This window comes from Ambystoma mexicanum, chromosome 10 (assembly GCF_040938575.1).
Source record: "Ambystoma mexicanum isolate Mex_15411 chromosome 10, UKY_AmexF1_1, whole genome shotgun sequence".
Classification (NCBI taxonomy): domain Eukaryota; kingdom Metazoa; phylum Chordata; class Amphibia; order Caudata; family Ambystomatidae; genus Ambystoma; species Ambystoma mexicanum.
Window position 1 is genome coordinate 451,105,019 of NC_090932.1, and position 21,929 is coordinate 451,126,947.

The window sequence follows — 21,929 nt, forward strand, 5'->3', positions numbered from 1 at the left end:
GAATGGCTGAGCCGGCCCGTGCTGTTGGAGGAGGTGCTGATGGTGATTAAATCTCTCACATGGGGGAAGTCCGCAGTGCCTGATGGACAAACAGCTGAGTTCTATAAATTATATGCTCAGAAGCTGGCACCCTACTTGCTACAAATGTACCATCAAAGTCTGAGGGAAGGTCAATTTCAGGAATCCCTGAGGGAAGCAGTGGTGGTGGTGTTGCTTAAACCCGGTAAAGTATCAGATGATTGCTCCTCCTACCGGCCCATATCCCTTATCAGCCTAGACAATAAGATCCAAGCTAAGACACTGGCATCCAGACTGGCCCTGCTGATGCATAGGATAGTGAGAGCAGATCAATCTGGATTCATTCCGGGACGTTCTACCTCCTGCGGCCTGCCTAGGATGTTTGGGCTGATGACTGCAGTATGATATGATATGATAAGATATGATAGTTTATTTATATAGTGCCTATACACAATGGGCCTCATTATGAGTTTGGCGGTAGCCGTGCCTGTATGACAGGCACGGCTACCGCCATACTCGCCTCCGGGACAGGCACCCGTGAATGGGCAATTACCGGACCATTACGAGTGCTGCGGCCCGGTAATTGCCCATTCGCTGGTGCCGGTAATGCCGCACTCCCCATCCCCTTCTGCCCATTCTGCTGTCAGGCACCCCCGAGCAAAACTTGTAGGTTGTCGGTACGATGACAACGGTGCCGGTAAGCTTACCGGCACCGTTATCACTGTACCGCTAAACTCCTAATGAGGCCCAATGTCTTTCAGCGCGCTTCAAGGCAAGGGAGGGAACAAGGGAAAATACAATGACATTCTTACAGGCCATGAACAGTACAGTATAGTAGAGTGACCCCGTTGTGGCCGCACTCTTGGATGCCACGAAGGCATTCCACTCGGTTGAGTGGCCCTTCCTGATGACTTTGCTTCATGGAATACGATCGGGAGAACACTTCATCTTGCTAGTTTCACTGCTCTACACACAGCCATGAGCTAGGATCCGGGTAAATGACCAATTAACATCGGCTATAAGGATGGAGAGTGGCAATCGACAGGTATGTCCCGTATCAACAATACTATTTGCACTAGCTATTGAACCGTTGGCGGATAGGATCAGGGATAGCCATATTCACAGGGGGGTTCACCTCTTCATACACAGGGTGGTGGTCTCCATCTATGCAGACGATATGGTACTCTTTGTAACGGACGCAAGAACAACCTAGAACCGATCATGCTGGATGTAATGGCATTTGGCGATCTCTCCGGGCTCAGAATAAATGATGCAAAGTCAGTGCTTTTTCCACTAAATAGCAAAGCTGAACAGTACGCGGACAAGTGGAGGTTCCAATGGCAGGGAGACAAAACTCGCTACCTGGGGATATTTATTGCCTGAACCCCACAGGTATTCTATGTGCACAATTACCAAAGGGTGCTTGAACAAGCTAAACTATTGGTGGAAAAATCTCCCCCTAAATCTCGATGGGAGAATCTCGTTAGTCAAGATGGCACTACTACCTCGGTTTCTATATGTTTTTCTTAACATCCCACTAAATGTGCCTGGAGAATATTTTCAGGAATTAAGGTTGGTAATCCTGAGGTTCATCTGGACCGGGAAACAACCTAGGATCTCTTGGGATAAACTCATTGTATCAATAGGGAGGGGGGGCTTAGCACTTCCAGACTTTGAAACATACTATGAGGTGACCCAGGCAGGATTCCTTACATATTGGTATGGGGACAAGGTAGATGATAGGGAGCATGTAGAAGTGGAAAGGGCATTTGCATCACTGTTTCTCTTAAGATCGGTTATTCTGGCGGCACCCGATAGAGCTAACCAGGTAAACAACATGGTAGACTTGACCTGCAGGGCGTGGACTCTGATTGAACATAAGCCCAAGGGTGAAGTTATCTATTCCCCAACCCTGCTGGTAGTACACATACCAGGGATCCCTCGGACTAGTGAAAGGAGCTACATCACCTTTATGAAAAAGACAAAGGTATTCTGTTTTCGTGACCTCTTTCCAGAAAAAAACATGTATATCATTGGAAGAACTCAAGGCCAAGGGGAACTCACATCCCTAGATGTATTTCAGTACTTTAGACTTTGAAATTCCCTGAAACAGAGATTCCCGACCTTCCCCGGGGAGCCAGAGGTGGCTCCAATATTAGACAAAATGCTCCAAGGCGACCGGAACAGCAGAGAGGTCTCCACCATGTATAACCTATGCTTCAAGCCCAGAGTACAAACTGGCGTGAAACCTAGGGAAAGGTGGCAAATCACCCTAGGAAGTAAAATCTCAGATGACACAAGGGAATACTGATGTGAAGGGACGAAGAGGGTGGCAATAAACACTGGGTACAAACTAATTCACTTCAAATACTTACACCAGTTCTACCACACACCTGCTGCTTTACATAGAATCTACCCGGAGGTCACAGAGAACTGTGTGAGATGCGGGGACACACCAGCTGATTTCCTACATATGGCATGGGGATGTCCAACGATTCGGCCCTTCTGGGAGGGGCACTTCAGGGTATTGGGGGGCGATTAAAGGTGAAAGGATTGATCAGAGCCCAATGATGGCACTGCTGTGTGAAACTAGACATATACCCTGGGCATAAGACAAAGACAACTGGTGGGGTTTCTACTGCTTCTTGCAAAGAGACGAGTGGCAATGCTTTGGGGAGGAACCCGATCTCCAAAACTCGATCAGTGGCATACAGACATCCAATATTGCAATGACATGGAGACAGAATACAGCAGATTAACACACTCCCAGGCTAGACCCAGAGACATATGCGGGCCATACATACACTATTTGATAGCTCAGTCTCAGAGGCCCTCACCTCCAACTATATGAAACCATGGTAATGTAGACTTTGCAAGGTGAGAAAACATTTGTATTTTATTTATTTATATAGCGCACCAGGCCCAAGGGCAACCGGGCACATATTTTAGCAAGTAAGTACATCGCATTAATAGTTGCATTACAGGTAAACAGAGACAACAATGGACAGGAGATACAAAATAGTAAAATAACAATGTAAGGTGTGCGCAATATATACAGTAACATTATACATAGTATACAGTATGATGTGCATCAATATTTATAGTTAGCATAATCTTGAATACATATGCTAGGCAGGTGGTGACCAAAGAGTCCTAAGTGGCATTAGGCATGTGTGGTGGATTGTGAAAACAAAGAGAACATATCGAGGTTGAGTACACCAAAAGGAAATACACCGAACACGGGTTACAAAGGAATATACAAAGATCTTTATTTTATACTGAACAGTTTCAAAGGACAAAGCAACATATAGCTATCAGCCCTCAGTCCAACACAGTGAACTCCAGCGTGGTTCGGTGTGCTCAGTGAGTGGGACTGTACATTAGAATAGTTGCACTTTATATACCTTCGAGAACATGATGTTCAACCCTTCTGTAAGTTAATATTGGTTAATACATTACGGATCTAGGGTTCGGGCCGAGTTCATACATCTGTACACTTAGGGTTTGCCTTTAATACATTCGCCAACAAGCCTCAATAGCAACAGTATATTTTAGGATTTCTTGTTAAACCTTCTCAAACATCTATAAAATGTAGTTTAAACAAGTGTTCTCAGTTCAGTATTTGGATACATTGTTCTTAACATATGTTCGCGGATTAGCTTCATTGGCACAAGTATCCCTCTACACATAGGTCAACGAAGGACAAGGTCTCAGTTCATGACCATAGCATGTGGCCTGCAGGCAAGTTACACATTAGTTTGTACACGGAGGTCAAGACGGCCATGTTACATTCGGAATGACACTGTCCACCATTTTAGCTCACAGGGTGACTTTACGGAGAGAACCTAAAATGGCGGATAGACTAAAAATGGCGGTTTACATTAACTCTAAGGTCAAGACCTTGTAACGTGGATTTCTTCGCAAGTGGCTTATAAGCAGCTTGGCGTAGGCCAATACATATATATTCATCATAATAGGAGGCACAATATAATTTCCCGTTCGACAAACCCTCCTTTTCGCCTATGCCAAGTGTTAAAAACTACTTCTGATCCTTTTGCGAACAACTCCATGTCTCATCGTCCATGCCCCCTGAATCACTGTCGGAAATATCTATTGCCATTAGATCATCTATCAGGATTTCTTTTAACACACATTATGACCCTGGCGTTGGACCATGGTGCTAATAGCAAAACTTACCGACTCCGCCATGGCGGAATGGGGAATTACCGCCCCATTCCGAGTTTGGCGGGCGGTAATTCCCCATGCCGCAATGGCCCTTCCCCATTCCCATTTTTGCCCCATAGGGCTCAATGGGAAAGGGGAAGGCGCTAAGTACGGTGCCGCAAATTGCGGCACCGTACTTAGCACCGAGGTCCCTTTGCGGGTTGGTTTTTAATGCCTGCAAAAAGCAGGCGTTAAAATCTCCAACCCGCAAAGGGACCTCGTAATCAGGCGTTAAGGGATTAACGGCGCCGCCACCTTTTACGGCGCTGTTAACCCCTTAACGCCAGGGTTGTAATGAGGGCCATATTCTTTGGAGCTCTTATCTGGGGCATGTACCCTATGTCCTATTGTACCTATCGCCTGGCGCAACATCCCACTAGCAGCGAACATATACTAGGTAAACACTGGATACAACAGCAAAGAAACAGAATTCCCAAAACGATAGTAAGACCGAAAGCACCTTCCAACCCCAAGATTGCAAGAAGTCCCAGAACCAAGCGCTAAGATCCCAGTTTCCCTCGGGAACATGCACTTCTGAACTAAGGACATGCAGATTTTGTATTGCCTTAAAGATAGTTGGGGAGGAATCTGGCACGAAAACACAGCAAGCGGACCCCACTAATTTACACACTCCACCACGTTCAGCCAGAATGACATATAATACCATCCGGTTCTGGAGTGCTACTAATCTTATTGCTTTTTGCTCTAATGTCATATTATAGAGTATGTCCGTGGCATGTGTAGCATTCATGATAAGTAACAAGGTATTGTTGTAATATCTTTGTCTATGCTGGGAGTCTCTAGGAGACAGAGTATGCAAATGCACAAAGGGAGTAGAAACAGTGGGTACATTTTCAGTCGGTAACAAGGTCTCTAATGGATGTAGTTCTTCAAGATGCCAAAGGCCTAAGACAGTGACTATTATAAAACCAATTATCATTATAAAAAAACAGCAATACGTTTTCGGGGCCAAACAATTTGTCCATTTTCCTGGCGGGTCACATGATCATTTATCAGTTCAGTGCGAGTGGTAGCGGCTGCAGGCATTGCAGTCTTCAAACGGAAACCCCAATGTTTTTTTGCTGACGACCTCCAAGCCGAGCAACTTCTTAGTCCTTCCACAACCCTAGCCAACAGAATCCCATTTTCAAACAATTATTTGGGCCAAGAGCAAGCCCTTGATGATTTTCCCTTCCTTCAGATGCACAGCCGAACCGTGCCGTAAGTCTATTTCCTTGGACGTAAATTGTACCTTGCTGTTCCTGGTACTGATTGATCCGAGAACAATGTGGCATCACTTCCCGTTGGAAGCAGCGTATCAAGAGCAAGTGAAGATGCAAGATCCGGAACAACAGTTTCCGGAAGCAAAACTTTTGGAGAGTGTCGAAACAAAATGACTGGTTCCCCAGGCCTCACGGGCTCAGAGAGATTCTCTGATGCACTCTCAATGCTATTTACTGCTTCGGGATCGTTGGTTGCAGCGTTAGCGAGGGGTTCTGTTTCTTCTGTATCGTATGGCACTGGGTGAGGAATTCTCTTGACATGCGTTGCGCGGATCCAGTTTTTTCTGCCTGCGACACGCACCGCCATCTGTGTGACCAGCAGGACCTGGAAAGGGCCCCGCCATCGAGGTGCAAGGCAAGAAGATCGCTCAAATGCCTTTGTTAACACCCAGTCTCCAGGCCGAATGCTGTGGCCCGTACCCTTGTATCGCACAGGTAATGCCTCTCGCACCTGGTGATAAATCAAATACAGGTTTTTAGTCAACTGGCTACAGTAATCTGAAAGAAGTACATTTTCAACATTGCTTAAATACCAACATTTTGGAAGGTTCCAGATATTGGCAGGTCTCCCCTTTACCACCTCAAATGGAGAGAGCCCAGTCTTAGTTTGAGGGGTTGCACGCATGGCTAGCAACACAATCAGTAAGGCGTCCGGCCATTTTAGTTTGGTGCCGGCGCACGTCTTAGTGAGCTTGTTCTTGATGATACCGTTGTGTCTTTCTACTAGTCCGGCACTCTGAGTGTGTCTGGCCGAATGGAACCGTTTGTCGATCTGTAATGCCGCACATATCTGCAGAATTACAGCAGTGACAAAATGTGGACCATTGTCCGACCAGATGACTCTTGGTAGCCCGAACCTGGGAAAATACTCCTTTAACATGGTTTTTGTAGTAGTCATGGCTGTAGCGTCTTTGGCAGGGAAAGCCTCGACCCATTTGCTGAAAGCACAGATGACAACTAACACATATTTCAAGTTATTACACCGTTCCATTTCAATAAAATCAAAGTGAATAACCTCGAAGGGGACAGAAGGTGGTCCAAAACTTCCCCTCGGAGTTGATGTTCCCTTTCCCACATTGTGCTGTAAACAGATCATGCAGTCTTGAACATAGCGCTGAGCTATTTTAGAGATTTTGTCATTCGCCCAAACTTTCTCCAACATTTTTGTAAGCTTCTGGGCACATACATATGTAGGGCCATTAGCCATGACAACCATCATCATCACATATGCGTCAGGAAGTAGCCATTTTCCTTCGACTATGTCCACCCAACACCCATCATCATCGAGTTTCCCCAAGCCTTTAGCCCATTTCTTGGACTCTTCTAATGTGGCATCAGCTTGGATATCCCTTACGGAATCAGCACCCTCATCCATTGCATAGGCATTTACAGTCTCCCTTGAAACATGCATTTCTGCAGAGAAATTGGTGGCAGTCTGCTGAGCTATCTGATCAGTGAAAGCATTCCCTTTTCCTATATCATCTATAATCTTTCGATGTGCTGCACATTTCATGACAGCTAATTGAGTAGGGAGCGCAAGCGCTGAGAGCAATTGTACTATTAGGGAGCCATGCTGAATCTTTGTACTATGTGAAGTTAAGAACCCTCTTTCTGACCAAAGTCTCCCAAAGTTGTGACTATCAGTATATATGTTTACTGTAAGCCCTTCGGAAAGTTCACAAGCTCGGGTCAATGCTATAATCTCTGCGGCCTGCGCGGAGTTATGTGTGATTCTCTTGGTTTCGACGACGGTGCTCAATGTAGTGATTGCATAAGCAGCTGTGGATGTACCATCCGGGAGTTTGAAGCAAGAGCCATCACAAAACAACTCCCCTTGTGGATTGTTCAAAGGAGTGTCTTAGATCAATTCTACCCTTTGTCACTTGTTTGGTAGTATACAGACAGTCATGCAGTGTGGAAAGGTAAGAGTTCAGCCGGATTAAGAACACAACACCTCTTAATTTGTATGTGGATAGCGAACAAAATCAATTTATATCTCGTCAACCGTGCGGAAGTGAGGTGTTGCGTTTGAGTTCTGTTCAGTAGAACATCTACAGAGTGAGGCACCATCAGGGTTAGATCATGGCCTAGGACCATTCCCTCACTCTGTTTTACAGACGCAGCAGCAGCGACAGCTCGCAAACATCTTGGCAAAGCGCATGCTACAGGATCAAGGGAGGAAGAAAAGTAACCACATGGGCTATTCTTCCCTCCATGTTCCTGCGTTAATACAGCCAAAGCACATCCATCACATTCATGCACAAACAACACAAAGGCCTTTTCATAGTTTGGTGTGCCAAAAACCAGTAGCGAGCACAATGCAGTCTTGAGCAGATCAAATGATTGCTGGTGTTCCGTGTTCCACAGCAATGGCGGAGAAATGCCCTTGTTCGTCAAAGCCAATATCGGCTTAATCACTAGTGAGAAGTTTGAGATCCACCACCTACAGTAAGAAGCCATACCTATCAAGGCTCTAACTTCCTTCTGTGTATTTGGGACAGACATGCCAGAAATTAGTTTTACCCTTTCAGGTGTCAATCTTCTTCCCTCCTTTGACAAGAGTTAGCCTAAATAGGCGACCTTCTGACAACAATATTGAAACTTTTTAAGCAAATCTTTGTATCCATGTTTAGCCAGATGTATAAGTAATAACAGAGTGCCCTCCTTACAAGCGCTCTCAGAATCGGCAGCCAAAAGCAAGTCATCAACATACTGAAGCAATGTACAAGTAGAGGGCAATTCAAGGGTATCAAGCTGTTCTTTCAAAGCCCTACTATAAATGCTAGGACTTTCCGTGTCAACCTTGCGGTGCACGGGTAAAGGTGAACGAGCTGCCCCCTAGAGTGAACGCGAACAAGTATCTACTGTCCTTGTGTATGGGAATACTAAAGAAAGCATTCTTCAGATCCACAACACTAAAGTAAGTAGCTGAAGCCGGGATCATGGTTAATATTGTCGTCACATCAGGCACAATTGGAAATTGCGGAGCACAACCTTATTAATGGCACGCAAATCAATTATGAAACTAAATGGAATTGCATTATCACCTTTTTTGTACACGGGCAAAATTGGACTATTGCACAAACTACCTGCAATTTCCTCAATCACCCCTTGATGCACAAAATAGGAAACAATGCATTTCAAAGCATGCTCGCCCTCAACTGAAATCTTATATTGTGGAATACGTGGCAGCTTTATTCCATGTTTCAATACTATTTTAACAGGCTCAATCTGTAAAACGTCAACGTCATTGTTGTCAATTGCCCATAAACACTCTGGTACATCACTGAATTCTGGCGGCAAAGGTCTGGTTAAGAATTGTGAGACAGAAAGTTGCTGTGGTGCAATCGTAAAACGCACTCCATCAGAAGAACAATGAATTACCGCATTTAATTCTTTCAACAGCTTCAGCCCCAGCAAGTTCTCTCCACAATTCGAAGTCAAAAGGAATGGACAGTGGTTTGTGAAGGGACCCAAAGAAATAGGTACCGGCGAAGAAACTGGGCAAACAACTGGTGTGCCAGAAAACCCTACAGAAACATTGGTTTGCCCTGACAGTGGAATGTTTGGAACCCAAGAATGATCAATGGAACACTTCTGTGCCCCAGTATCTATCAAGAACAGATGTTTCCTATTTCCTACTATCATTTCAACGTAGGGACCTTTTCTGATTAACGGGAATAGGCGTTGGTTCCAAACCCTGCTTCGGACAATCCTAACGAAACAGAATATCGTCAAAAGGAAGTTCTTCAGAGAGATATGCAGCAGAAGGATGATCAAATATGTTTCTAGTATCCACACTCGGAGTCTGATTATCCTGCAAAAAAGGTTGCTGTGGATCCTGTGTATACTGACCTCTACCAGGGCCCCCTGCACCCGGGCGACCTCTGGATCGTCTACCCATATTTCCAAATGTGTTGTTTGACCTTTGTCGTAGGATCGGGCATTGTGCACGCCAATGACCCTCTTGCCAACAATAGGCTCACTGGTTAATGTTCACAGGACCCAAGGGCACACTTCCTTGTGGAACATACTGACCTCTAATCTGCGAACTACCCCCTCTAGGGCCTCTAACAATTTGCTGTAATAATACTTTAGTCTTTAAATCACCTTTTCTCTTCTCGACTCTTTCCTTTTCATTATTGACACGATTCTCATAGTGCTGAGCCATGTGCAGTACTTCTGATTGAGACTTCGCCTGCCAGGCGCTCTCAGAAGACATAATTTGTGAATGGATGTCAGGCAGCAATCCACGCACATATTTGTCCACGAATAGTCTTTCCCCAGACTCTGTGCCTAAGTATTGTCCACTGAAATCAGAGAATACCTGTTCGAACCGATTGAAGAACTCGGTAGCACCCTCAGACTTCCTTTGGACACAGGCCGTAAGCTTGTCCCAAATAATTCTCTTTTCGGGAATTATAGTTTTCAATTTCGCAATGATTCTATCAGGTAAAGTTAGTATCACCTGAGGCGGTCTCTCACCAGCTGGCCTTTCTCCATAGAGTCTAATTATGTTAGCCCATGTATCTCCCAACCCTGGTACGTCGTCTATAGTCCTAATCTGTTTCCACAAATCTACGTGCAGGAGTACAGGAAATAACAGATCAATATCACCCAAGGTGAATACCGAGGATTGCAAGGCAGACTCTATTTCTTTATAGAATCCTGTCGGATTTTTCCTAATGTCAGGAATAGATTGTCTATTGGTATTCACTTCCTGTCTTGAGAACGGGACGTGAACAAACTGGGATACATAATGTGCAGGAATGTTCACAGCAACCATACCCGCTGCAGCATCGGCTGCAATCTCAACCTTCGGGACAAACGTCGGAGGAACCTCTCTCATAGGCAACTGAGAAGTGGGCAACTCCGAACGCTTACTAAGCAACAGAGCCAAGTCGAGCGCTAAAGCAGCCGAAGAAGTGTCAAGTGAAAAAGCTCTCTTAAAAATACTCAATAACTCTGTGGGACAACAAATCTTTCTTCTTACACATTCATCCTGCAGGTACTCTACCATTACCTGTATCACTTTCCTCTGCACTTCTGGCGTATACTGAATATATGTGTCATATACCTCAACTGGAGTTATCGACATATCTTAGATCCATCTAATCACGTCTTTTGTACAAATTTGTACTTCCTCAGATATCGATTTACAACAAGGAAGGAACAGTTTCTGTACATACATACTATCCTCGTCGTCATCCTCATTCTGTAACCTTTCCAACTCCTTTCTATACTCAAATATCCTCTCGGCATGCTCATGTACTTTCTCCACAGTGTCTCTTGAAAACGCTAAAGTGTTCAGATCTCTCAACCCTTGTTGGAGATCTGCATTATTTAATTTGCCCCACATTACACATAAATGAATCCCTAAACCTTCAATAAAAAAATGTTTCTCAGGAAAATTATCCATATTAGAAAGTGTGGCAAAAACATTTGCTCGATCATCTTTTTCCATACAATGCTTAGCCCATGCAATCAAATCACGTTTCTTCTCTGGAGGTACAGTATTGCGAGTGACAACCCTTGACCCCGCACCCTGATCGACTACAAGCGGTGCAGGACCACTTGGAAGAGGGGGAGCAGGCAAGTTCAATGGAGGGAAAGTGAAGAAACCGAGAAGTAAGGCCCTTATGTGGGTAGTTGCGCACACATTATTATTGGTTCACTCAGAGAGTTATTATGATGTGAGGGGGGGGTCCTTAGCAGCAGTAGCAGAGCGTAGAAGGGTAACTTCTCGGCACCCCTTCTGTACAATAAACAAAAGGTAAGGTAATGCCTGCCAATCTGCGCTACCCCAACCAAACAGTGATCTGAGGTTAGTTTGGTACCAAAACGTTTTCACAATGCCACATTCTCCTGGGTTATACAGTAAGTATTTTTAATTGATAAAAGCAAAGAAACACTACACGCCAACACGTGTTTCAGCCCTCTCTGGGCCGTCCTCAGGGCGTATGCACATAACAAATTAAGTATAGCTGTTCAATAAACATGTCGAAATACATTTATCAAATGTAGGACCAGAGTGATGAAACAGCCATAATTACAATATTCAGTAGTATTACAGTTATTTACATAGATCACGAATTCAATTTAATAAGGTGGGAGACAAAAAGAAAGAGTGTAAGGAGAGAGAGGAGAGGAAGAGAAAACAAAGCGTTAAAATTAAGATTGAGTTTTGTTATTAATGATTGTACTTTGAATATTAGTTTGTGCTAACAACCTATAATTACTAAGTTGCCACATACTATGCACTGGATTGAGTTAAAGAATATTATTCTAATTCGGTCAGGTCGTTACACCAAAGAGACAGCAAAAGGTCAAATGGTATGCTGTACCTTAATATGGTTCTCATTGCCCGATAAGTCACCTCTGTAGGGTCGGTTAGTTCGAGTCGGGAGATGGCTGCAGTAAATATACATATAAGCATATTTAACATTCTATAGAATACTAAGAGTTCCAATAGATAATTTAATCTAATTAGTGTACTCAAGCAAGTATCAACTTGTAATGTTAAAGGTTGCTTACCACTGGTAACAGTGCTGGAGAGCGTAAATGCGGAACAGGCAGTGTGCTACTGCAAGTCTAATGTCCGTAAGATACGAGCGTCATCTATTCCAAAAGGAAAGGGGGATATTATTGTGGGAAGCTGGTAATACTAGCTGGTCGTGATAAACCCATATCTCTTAACAAGGACAAATGCAAAAACAAATATAGAGCGCTTACCATAACACGCCTGAATGCGTTCCTGCACGGTAGTTTCTGCCGGCAGGCAGTGGTTCTCTGAGCAAAGTAAGGGTGTGGCTGGTCAAGCCAATAGCTGTGCTGCTTTTGCTAAAGAAGAGTACGGTCATGTGACCGGACTGAATTCCTGTTGCTTAGTAACTAAGTGAAGAAAAGCTTGGTGATCTGAACTACACGTAAGTATAATCATTCTGTTTGTAAATCATTCAAAGAGAGCCTAAGCTTTTATGGTTAAGCTAACGCTAACATATACGATAAGGGGTTACTAAACTACAATTACCAGTGTCAGTCGTGTACTTCGCTAATGTGCTGCTTGTACTAAAGGAGAGTGTGATCATGTGTTCGGACTGAATCCCTGTTGCTAAGTAACTGAAGGCAAGAATGCTTGGTGAGCGGGACTGCACTTGGGTGCGGTTATTCTGTGTAAAAGTCATTCAAAGAGAGTCTGAACTTAAGCGGTATTAGAAAATGTTGACATATGCTGCAATGTGCGCTGACAACGTTACGGAGCTATAATTACCTATATAGTCATATGGTTAGCTATAGTTATGAGAAGCGAATTGGAAAATCTTGTTTGTTTGATATCTATAAACAGTCATATGAGGTATAATATCATTCCTGTACGTATTAAGACAATTAGTTAAAGTAGCCGTTCCTATGGTCCATACTAATCAGATACCTTAAGTAGGTCATCCATGAATTGTCGTTCTAATAATGAAGTCAGAAACGGCAATATGATTGATAATGTATAGTCTCCAGTATTTTTAAGACCGCTTAGACTAAGATAGAGTTAAAAAATAACATGTTTTGGTATCCCATATTGTAATGGGTGTGTGTTCAGCTGCCAAGTATAAATAGACGATTGATGCCCAGAAGATAGCATGGGACTAATGTTAAGAATTAGACCTTTTGATGTCCTCTAAGGTGTAACAACTCGTTTGAGATCTTGGTATATACTGACACTCATTAGTACCAAGGTAGACTATAGTTAGATCACAGAAAAACATTGAGTTCATGTTCTTGGTTGAGTCCCATTTGAATACATCTTAATCTGCATATCATGCGGGCCTCCGCTTGTCGAAGAAGAAGTTGTCTGTTACCACCTCTGGCATGAGGTTTGATGTGTTGCAGTCCAACAAATCTGATTTCACTCTTGTGCACCATTTGGTGTTCTTGCTGCCAGTGGGCTGCCAAAGGTAACTTAACATCTTGACTATTGAGGTTTGCTAGATGTTCTCTGATTCTGATCCTTAGTTCCCTGATGGTACTGCCCACATAGACTTTCTTACATACACAGATGATACCATACACTATATATTTAGAACGACAGTTGATGAAGTCCTTGATTTTCGTACTCAAATTACCGTGACAGATGAATTCTTTGGTGGGTGCCAAAGCATATTGACAAAAATTACAGGTCCCACATTTGTGGAACCCAACAGGTGTGTGACTTTGCGTCAGCCAATTCTGCTGTCTGCTGAAACCAGGTTGCGTGAAGGAGGGACATAATAGATTTCTAAGTGTTGGTGCTCTGGAGAAGATTATTCTCGGTTTTTCTGTAATGTAGGTTTCCAAGTCTGGATCAAGTTGTAAAATATTCCAATGTTTATTAAGAATGTGGTAAATGAATTTGGAATCACTACAATATTTCGTGATAAAGTTCACATATAATGGAAACCGCTCAGATTTTTTGCTTTTGGACTGGGTGAGTAATGATGGTCTGGTAACCTTTTTCACACTCTTGAGAGCATGGTCGATATTAAATTTGGTATAGCCTCTTTCTTGGAACCTGGTTCCTATAGACTTACATTCTGCCATAAAGTGCGAATCTTCGCTACAGTTCCTCCTTGCTCTAAGCAACTCTCCTCGAGGAATATTTTCAATGCAATTTCTTCTGTGGCTACTCTTGGCATGTAAGATAGAGTTAACTGCTGTGGTTTTCCGAAAGGTACTAGTTTGCAAAGTGTCATTTGTTATGTATATTCTAAGGTCCAAGAACTCTATTTCAGTGGTATCTATTTTGCCTGTGAACTGTATTCCAAATTGATTGTGATTGAGATATTGCATAAACGATTGAAACTGCTCAGTTGTGCCTGCCCAGATTGCAAAAATATCATCGATATATCTTTTCCAGACCGGAATGAGGTCTATAAATGAGTTGTTTAGAAAAATGTGTGAGTCTTCAAAGAATGCCATAAAGAGGTTTGCCAATGCTGGGGCATATTTTGCGCCCATAGCAATGCCCTTTGTTTGAGTATAGTAGTCTTGATTAAATATGAATTGGTTGTGACTAAGGGTAAAATCAACAAAGCTTTTAAGCATTTGTACATGTACTGCATGTGAAGCAGAATGCAGTCTAAAGGAATGGTCCAGAGTTTTAATAGCTAATGCATGTTCAATTGATGTATACAGGGCAGTAACATCTAGGGTAACTAGCTGATAATGTGATTCCCAAGAGATGTTATTGAGGATCTGTAAGATATGAGTCGTATCTTTCAAAAAGGCAGGAATTTTAGGTACAAGATCCTTAATGCAGGAATCAATATAGGTTGCTAAGTTCTCTGTGGCACCTCCTTGTCCGCTCATTATTGGTCTCACTGAAGGAAGGTTATCAAATTGTTTATGTATCTTGGGTAATAGATACAGAGTAGGCACGAGTGGAGTAGTATTGGTGAGAAACTGTTTCTCTTCATCCGTTAACATCCCTTGTTGATACCATTCTTGAATCAAAGTTTTTAGCTCTTGAACTGTCTGTAATGTCGGATTGTTCTTAAGTTTAAGATAGCATCCTGGTGTATTTAGGTGATCTTGAGCCATTTTGATATAGTCTAGTTTGTTCAGAATAACAATATTGCCCCCTTTGTCCGCCTCCTTAATCACTATTGTATTGTCATTTGATAATTCCTGAAGAGCTTGTTGTTCGCTAGTGGATAAGTTGGCTTGCTTACTGAAGAAGCCTTTGTATTGGCCATCAATATATTGATGAATATCCCTGGTAATAGACCTGTAGAATACATCTATAATGTTATCTCCTACATTTGGGGGCATAAATTTGGATCTATTCTTGTGTTCTACAATATCCATGTTGCGTTGATGTATCCCTAAATCTCTTTGGATATCTCTAATTGATAACGTGTCATCTGTGGTAAGGTTCGCCAAAAGGTGAACATTTTCAATCTCCTGTATACTCTTGCTGCTGATAGGTGGTAGTATTGCTTGTTGTTGATAGTAAATGGGTTTATTGTGAAAATATTTTTTCAATTTGAGTTTCCTGATGAATTTATACAGATAAATTTGGACCTCGGTCATATCAGCTTTGGTGCTAGGTGCAAAGGAGAGGCCATAGTTGAGAACATTGATTTGTTGCGATGAAAGTTGTTTGGTCGAGAGATTAATGACTAAGTTTTGAGAATTGGTCTGGGTTTGGATGGTTTGAGACTTGATCTGGTGAATCTTTTCCTTATGTCTCCGGTTCCCTCTGCTCTTGGCTCCTCTTCCTCTTCCTCCTCTGAAGTTGTAGGGTTGGTTATAGTATTTGGGCCTAAAGGGAAAGATTGCTGAAAACGTACGTTCTTGTAATAAGTGTTGGGATTTTGAGCGTTGCCCTTTTTAAATCTTTTAATTTCTGCCATAAAGCCTCTTCTGTTATGACGTTTTTCCTCAACGGAAAGGGCCTCATCTACAGTTTCTGACCCTCCTGAACTTGTTGCTATTGGTTCCTGATCAGAGTCAAGATCTGATGTAACCGGTGATACATTGGGGGTTTTTATGTGTGTTTGGTCTCCATCATATTTGGCCTGAAATGTATAAACTCTATCGTTAATATAGTCACGTTCATCACGATAAAACTTTCTGAACTTCCTCATTTTTATATATCATCTTGATACTCTTCTAAAATGTTATGCATTTTCTCAAAATTATTTTCCTTAGAGGTTGCTGGATTAGGCATTTCTGTAATCTCTTTTTGGATCCGATCCATTTCAGTGTTTGTTCTTGTGTGTTCTCTCTTTGCATGGCATACAAGAATTTTCATCATGTTCTCTGAACTCGCCGTAAGATTGGCTTCCCAATCAGAGGCAAGGTCTTGGTCATCCTGGTGACTGAAGTCTGGGAATATAAGTATACGTAAACCTCTTGGGATAATCTCTTGTTTAAGATAGTTCTTCAGTGATACTTGTTCCCAATATTTGTTGATTTCTTTTTTTTTTTTTTTTTTACCCAACCTTTCTAATTTAATGAATTTTTGAATTAACGTTTCTGTTTTATGTGAACGGTTTTTGAAGGGATTGCTATCCGTGCCACGTGGGGCAAAAAGAGCAGCGCTATCCTCATCACGATTTTTTAAATATTTGGCCATAGTAGTACTAATTAATGGTCCCTATATAGGTGTTGTGCTGCACTCCCAAAGGGAAGTAAACTAAAGTGAAGAAACCGAGAAGTAAGGCCCTTATGTGGGTAGTTGCGCACACATTATTATTGGTTCACTCAGAGAGTTATTATGATGTGAGGGGGGGGTCCTTAGCAGCAGTAGCAGAGCGTAGAAGGGTAACTTCTCGGCACCCCTTCTGTACAATAAACAAAAGGTAAGGTAATGCCTGCCAATCTGCGCTGCCCCAACCAAACAGTGATCTGAGGTTAGTTTGGTACCAAAAAGTTTTCACAATGCCACATTCTCCTGGGTTATACAGTAAGTATTTTTAATTGATAAAAGCAAAGAAACACTACACGCCAACACGTGTTTCAGCCCTCTCTGGGCCGTCCTCAGGGCGTATGCACATAACAAATTAAGTATAGCTTAATATGGTTCTCATTGCCCGATAAGTCACCTCTGTAGGGTCGGTTAGTTCGAGTCGGGAGATGGCACTGGTAACAGTGCTGGAGAGCGTAAATGCGGAACAGGCAGTGTGCTACTGCAAGTCTAATGTCCGTAAGATACGAGCGTCATCATAACACGCCTGAATGCGTTCCTGCACGGTAGTTTCTGCCGGCAGGCAGTGGTTCTCTGAGCAAAGTAAGGGTGTGTACGCCCTGAGGACGGCCCAGAGAGGGCTGAAACACGTGTTGGCGTGTAGTGTTTCTTTGCTTTTATCAATTAAAAATACTTACTGTATAACCCAGGAGAATGTGGCATTGTGAAAACTTTTTGGTACCAAACTAACCTCAGATCACTGTTTGGTTGGGGTAGCGCAGATTGGCAGGCATTACCTTACCTTAAGTTCAATGGAGGTACTGTCACTGGTGCAATAGGAAGAGGCGGAGGAGCAGGTGGAGGAACAACAACTGGAGGAAAAGGAACAACGGGAGGAGCAGGAGTAACAGGCAGAGCAGGAATAACAGCAGGAAGAGGCAAAGCAGCAGGAAGAGGAACATACGGAGGTGGCGCAGTGGCACCATGCCTTCGTTCATTTAACAATTTGTCAATAAATTTGTCGGAAACATGAAGGTCTTTAGAAGGATAGATTTTCTGAATGCCAAGTGAGAAAGCCCTATCCATATTCCTAACCGACTCAGACTGTTTATCTTGGTCATATAACAATGCTTTTTCGGCGTTCGTTTTATGACGGCGCGCATGTTTTTCTCTACTCTCAAGCTGCTGTAACGCTTCTTTTTTCCAATTCTGCAAAACATCAAATGCTGCAGTTCCAGCCTTTTTCTTTAACAAAATTGACTCTAAATACTCAATACGAGGGATTTCAAAACTACCATTGATTGGCCGCTGAAGTTCGGAAGCATTTCTGGTTTGTCTGTGCCAAATATCATGAAACACTATGACCCTAGCATGTGGCCTGCAGGCAAGTTACACATTAGTTTGTACACAGAGGTCAAGACGGCCATGTTACATTCGGAATGACACTGTCCACCATTTTAGCTCACAGCGTGACTTTACGGAGAGAACCTAAAATGGGGGATAGACTAAAAATGGCGGTTTACAATAACTCTAAGGTCAAGACCTTGTAACGCGGATTTCTTCGCAAGTGGCTTATAAGCAGCTTGGCGTATGCCAATACATATATATTCATCATAATAGGAGGCACGATATAATTTCCTGTTCGACAGGATAACCACAGTTTGGATTTTTGTTTGAAGAGGGTTGGTAACTGTTTGGATGTAATGGTTAATGGAACGGAGTTCCATAATTTGGAGGCGAGGACTGGGCAGCTAGTACCCCCAGCTCTCTGCAGTTTGTATCTAGGAATGGTCAGGCAATGTGCTTGAGCCGATCTAAGTAGCCGGGTAGGAGTGTAATGAGAGAAGCGGGAGGCAAGATAGATGGGGGCCTGATTGTACAGACATTTGTGTGTGAGGGTGAGAGATTTCAGAGAAATTCTTTGTGATACTGAGAGCCACTGTAGGCTTCTCCTAGCTTCAGAGATGTGTGCAGATCTGGCGATGTTTAGGGCAGCTCTGATGGCGTTATTTTGGGTAACCTGTAATTTATTAAGGTTACGTTGGTTAGTCCCAAAATATAAGGCATTGCAGTCGTCCAGTTTGGACATAACCAAAGTCCTGGCCAAGTTAGTGCAGTTCTGTGTGGTTAGGAAGGGGCGGCATGCTCTGATAAGCTTACATGTATAAGCGGATGCCGAGACGACTGTGTTTGTTTGTCTGTTAAGTGATAAAGTGGAGTCTAGGTAGATTCCTAGTGTTTTGGTGTCAGTGGAAACTTTGATAGAGTTACCATCAATGTTGAAGGTTTTGAAGGAGGGGTCAAGTCTATTCAATCAGTGTTGAGAGCCCAGGATGAACATCTAATGAGGAACTGTATAAGCGAACCGGGTACCCACGGTATTATACTAAAGAAGTATGCCTTAATTGCCTGTTCTCCAAGAATTCGTATTGCTGTACTCTTATTTCTTGTTCTTTTAGCTTACTGTTAGTGCGTAATGTGCCGTTGTATGGATGGAAAAAATGCAACTAAAAAGAAGTTTTTCAAAAAACCAAAATGATGCATCTTCCCTAAACTGGTTCAGAAGATAAAGGTGCTGGCAAACCAGCTGGATCTCCCGTCACTCCGGACAAATCTGCAGTTAGTAAAGAAACAGGACAAAAAATAAAGTGGTAGACGCATATCATGATTGGATACTTGTGAAAGAGGCGAGTGCAGTTCCAGTGAACAACCTGTAGATATTTTTGAATTTTGAATAGGATTATAAATTAGAAAAACAACCCAATTGTGTAGAACATTGCCCCAGGACACTCTTTTTAAATATGAGATTCAGGATATTTCCCTTACCTTCTTCCAAATTAAAATGGTCTAATACATAGAAACTTGTATGTGTGTATATTGTACTAACTTTAATGAGGACCTAGAATATGTCTTATTTTACTGTCCTTTACATGGGAGTCAGAGACCTATGTCACTGAGACCACGAGTTAGGAATCATAATATAAGAACACAAAATGCGGCCTTGGCCTATGCTATACAACTGGGATTGAGTCGGTCTTGCAGGTGTTCACTCAGTTGCTATTTGGAGCCTTGTCAGTAAGCTGCAGCTTCCTTAAATCTGCTAGAAAGTCATTCTCTAAATATTATAGTTGCATTCTAGGATAGCATTGTACAAGATTTTTCATTTATGTGAAACACACCTATTGTGAAGGGCATTTATGTATTTGGACAGCTTGATATTCGATCTTTATTATGTTTAATATTGTAAAATGTGCTTTTAGTGGCTCTTGTACTTTGTTATTACTGTGCCATGTTTTTAGATTTTGTACAGTTTGATCGTATGTGAATTGTATTTCTCTTTTGTATGCTTTTATGGAGTGTACCTCAGAAGTAAAGCATTGCTTCTGGTGCTGTTGCAAGAACCTCAGTGTAATGGTCTGGCAGAAGTCATTGTACAGTGGTGCCCGCAAAACATGGTTTGTTAGACAATGCAACTGCCTGGCTTATATGGCTCTTGAGTGGTGTATACTCAGTAGTGCTGATGCAGAACAGCATTCAGTTGGCTGCATACACTGCATTATTGTACATGGGTTGCTCTAAACCAATTTAGCAAACATGCACCATTCAAAAATCCATAACTCCCCGCCATGACATCACTGTATTGAATTATGAAAGTTTTATTTCACTTCAGGAACGTCACACACCCATACACCTACCTTCCATGCTGTCCAGGAAAGAAACCTGTGTCCGTTCTCTCCTCGTGCCACTTCCGCAGAGTGCTAACTGCAGCTCACATCCTGCCTCCAGCCCTCCCGGCGGAAAACAGGAAATTACTGATTCTTCCAAAACATGGAGGAAACTGATTTTGTTGTCCGTCAGATGTGACTCTGAAACTCTCAATGGAATATTTCCAAGTAGTTCATTCTCACACATGTACACTTATATATGTTGCGGACTGATATAATGTAATTTGCCTAGTGGGGGGGGGGGGGAAGACTCATTGAGCAAGAAGTGGCCAAATGTGATCATCTTTAAATAAATTAATAAAACACCTGCATACAGATACGGGCATAATTGTACCTCGCCATTAGTGTTCAAAATTAAATATACTTTTTCCTTATTTTTGCGCCGCATCTGTCACAAAATCCACGAAAGTGATAAATCATTTTGCTACTCACCTTTTGAAGCTGGAATTGGGATGTAACAAGAGGTTAGGCAAGTTGGCTGTCGGGAATCGTTGTTCAACTGCACGCTAGTGATTGTTTTTGTGAAGTGGGAAAAGGAAAACGACGCCCTCGAACCATGGAGCCGTGTATTTAAATATTGCTGTAGTTCTCATACATTAATATATGTCAACCTTCTGCAGAATGAGTGACACCTGACAGGTTTTTATTAAGATTTGTTGCTTGACATGTTTTTAAATGTATGCATGTGTGTGTTTTTCTACATTATACAGTCCATTCATGTGCTAACCTAGCTTAGAATTGTGTTTTCATTACTGACTGTGGCTATTTAGAGTAATAGAAAATGGCGTAACATTTCCAAAAGCCGACATGTTATACAACTTCATGCCCGGATAAGCTGAACAAACATCGAAGTGCTAAAAGCGAACATGCAAAACTATGCCAATTCTAGTCAATTTTAAAACTTAGGAAATATGCCAACTCCTGGCACAGTAGAGTAGACACGCCTGGCAACGAAGGCTCTGCTAAGTGCCAATTGCGGACATGCACGCATTTAAATGTCTGTAAATACACCAGGCATTGCTAAACTGCAAATTCGCAAACACGCAACTCAGACATGTCTGCCAGTGTGTAGCGGGGGGTTGGTGGGGAAAGGGGGGGTAGGTAGCCTGCGTTTTTTCGTTCCAGCCCTTCCTCATCGCCAGCTGTTAGAATTGAGATGAAGCAGCCAGTTCATTGAAGCATGCTGGGTCCAGTCGGGTCATTGTTTGTCCTTTTAATTCTTAATCAGTTCATTAAGTAATGACGTACAGCGCCTTACAGTGCTCTCTGTCTTTAGCCATGCCAGGATCGAGCTGCCATTCAGGGAGCACTCGCGCACACCACGACGTCTGGGTCCATGCAGCATGCAATCATGGCAACATTCTCCCCTCACATTCACATGCGAGCATTAAAGCAGCATATAGCACAGTCATGTCTTTATCGCCCTCAGACCTTCAGGTGTGTTAGTAATCTTATGGATGTCATTATGTTGCACATCCCATGACATTACTGAAGCACATGTCTGTATCATGGCTGCATTAC